Source organism: Hordeum vulgare, chromosome 5H, assembly GCF_904849725.1.
Source record: "Hordeum vulgare subsp. vulgare chromosome 5H, MorexV3_pseudomolecules_assembly, whole genome shotgun sequence".
NCBI lineage: Eukaryota > Viridiplantae > Streptophyta > Magnoliopsida > Poales > Poaceae > Hordeum > Hordeum vulgare.
In genome coordinates, this window is record NC_058522.1 from 537,220,281 (window position 1) to 537,223,362 (window position 3,082).

General features: G+C 61.7%; 1 pseudogene; it reads left to right on the top strand.

Moving 5' to 3' along the window:
• Positions 1-215: 215 nt before the first annotated feature.
• LOC123397181 lies at positions 216-2,491 on the top strand (annotated as a pseudogene).
• The last annotated feature ends 591 nt before the right edge of the window (positions 2,492-3,082 follow it).

Sequence of the window (3,082 nt, forward strand, 5' to 3'; positions counted from 1 at the left end):
TGAAGCATCTGGAAGGAATATTCCCTGCATGCGGATGACCCAATTCCGATTTCTAACCCAGCTAAACACGAGAACGGCTGCTAGGGATGGAACCAACCCGTGTGATTCCACCTCATCCTGAAACCAAACACACCCTTTAGGTACTGTAATAATACGAGGAGTGGCATAATCATCCACGTCGATAAGGTCCCACTTTCGGTTTTTTTTTTCAAACGATGCCGAATCCCTTCTGTCCCACCTGGACCTGGTCTACTAGCCGGGGCGTGGATGGATCCGTCCCCCGCTGGGGTGGTTATTCTCTCCAAGGCCTCAACATTGAGGTCGCCGGGGAGGTGCCGAACTTGGACGCTTTCCCCGGGGGCGCTGCCAGGCCAATCGTAATCTCTCCGTATTTCTGGGGCGAGGGTCCGGTCGCCCTGTTGGCGAGGCGGCTTGGCTGCAAGTGGGGGACGAGGAAAGTTGGAGGCTTCCCTATGCACGCGGGCTACTCGGAGGCGAGGGCCTTGGTCGGCAATGGAGCTGTGGCGGATTTGAGAAAGTTGTGTCGCCAAGCGGAAGACATGGTGGGGGGCGTGTTTGGCAGCATCAGCAGGGATGGCAGCGGGGAGGAAGCGGCGCGGCCCAGGTTGGTGCAGCTGCGGCTGTCGCCAGAGCTCGCGCTGTGGAAAAGCACGCAACACGCAATCGGCAACGTGCTGCCCCCCCAAGGGCTCCTGGCTGAGCCAAGCCTCGCCGCGGGTGCTCGCCGTGCTGGGGGCCGGCGACTGGCCCGAGGCCTTGACGACCAACGACGCTCTGTTCGGCAGCGGCATCACGAACCTGCTCATCGGTGCCGCCGACGTGCGTACAATGTTCTCCAACTACGTGACCGACATGGCCTTCTACTACGAGCACGGGTACCACCATGTCTTCCCCTCGCTTCACGGGCTGCTGCATGACGGGCTCACCGACGCCCGCACGCGGCGCACCCCGGGCGGCCAGCAGCGGCGCGCGGTACATCCAGTCCAAGATAGCGCTCGAGGCAGCGCACAAGGCGCACCTGACGGATCGTGCCGCGCAGATGGACCGCCGCACCGCCCAGGTCATCTACGGGTGTGTTTGGTTAAAGGGATAGTCTAGGGTGGTTGTGGGTATCCCCAACCAAGTGGCTAGGGATAGCCCTTTTTTTTGTTTAGTTGGGAGGGTGGGGTTATCCCATTTTTTGTTTGGTTGGGAGGGTGGAGTTATCCTGGCATCCAGCCGAGCCACCCCCGCTGGCCCCTGCCGCCGCGCCGCCCCGGCCTCCTGCCGCGCCGCGCCTCCTGCTGCGCCGGTCGCCTGCCGCGCCGGCCACGCCGCCCCTCCAGCCGGCCGCGCGCCGCGCCTCCCCTCCTGTCGGCCGCGCGCCGCGCCTCCCCTCCTGCCGGCTGCGTCGCGCCTCCTGCCGCGCCTCCCCTCCTGCCGGCTGCGTCGCGCCTCCTGCCGCGCCGCCCTCCTGCCGGCCGCGCCGCCCCTCCTGCCCCGCCTCCGACCGCGCCGCCCCTCCTGCCGCGCCTCCTGTCGCGCCTCCCGCCGTGCCGCGCCGCGCCTCCTGCCGGCCGCCTCGGCCTCCTACCGCCGCGCCGCAGAGGAGAGAACGAAGCGCGCGCCGGGTGGTTGCCACCACCCGCTCGTTTTTTGCGGGTCTGGCCATCCCTGTTTTTTTAGGAATATTCCGGGTATCTGGTTGACTCTGTCCCTCCTCGCCCCAGATCCAAACGCATGGCAACCACAGAAAAAAGTGGTTATCCCTGTCCCTGAGAGGATATCCCTCTAACCAAACAGACCCTACATGTCCGAGAGCAGCCTGCTCGGCATGACGGCCTTGGCCACGTTCCAGGGCTTCGACGCCGCCGCCGTCATGAGCGACCTCGTCTTCAGCTCGGCAGGCACCGACGTCATCGACGTGGGCTCCGACCTGGTCAACTCCGAAGTCATGAACTTGTTTCTCAACGTGGCCGACACCGCCACGCCGGGCGTCGTGAGTGAGCCCGTGCTGCGGGACATCTACGACGCCTACGCCGCCACGGGCGCGCGGATGCTCACCCAGCCAGAGGTGGCACGAGCCCTTGGCCAGGATGTGCTCCACGCTCTACACATGACACATACACAACGACCGGCACATGTTCCTGCGTCGCGCCCTACTGGGATGGCCTAAGGCTCTCAAGTCGCCGGCGCAGCCTCAGCGCGAGACCGACTTTGACGAGGTCTTCGACGCCGACTTCCGCACCACCGGCCTCAGCAGGTCCCTCGACCCCGAGTACGCCTGCGATGGTGGCGAGGAAACATGCAACCACGTCCGCCGTTTCCTCGACCGGTGGCGAGGAAACATGCGATGGTGAGCGAAAACGCCTGGCAGGTGAACTACCTGTTCGAGGCCGCCATGTTTGGCAGCATCCTCGACGGGGGCGCATTGATAGGCAAGCTCGACCGAGCAGAAGACAAGCAAGATGAAGAGGAAGAAAAGTGTTGAGTACTATGATTAGTTAAGATAGATTAGAAAGGGTCCTGACATTGCTCACACGTGTAGGCGTTAGAAGAGTCTCGACACAAGTCCCGCGTGGTGTCTAAGAGAAACAGCCTGATGGGGTCATAGTCCTAGGGTAGGGTCATAGACCTGTCCTACAGGTCCTACCCAAGCACTACCCCACACAAGGGACAGGACCTTAAGTATGCCCGACTGAAGTAAGGTGCCCTCATCATCCAGTCGGTAACAGGCCCAGAATCATCCAGTCGGAGACTAACACTCGGAGGACACCGGGCCTACCGACTTGATACACTCGGTGCGCCGTAACCTCTCTGGAAAGAAACTGCCGTACGTTTCCGGGTGCATTTACTAGCATTTATAGCATACGTTACCTATAACGCATGCATTCAATCGCCACTACTCCATCCTTGAATCAGAACCGTTGTGGAGGGCAGCGCACTCTATATAAGCCGCCCTCCCCCACTGGTAAGAGGGTTAGAAAAACATTGTACTCCATATTACACTCGGTAACAAGCTCCGAGAGCATTGAGACGTAGGGCTATTACCTCCACCGCAGAGGGGCCTGAACTCATACAA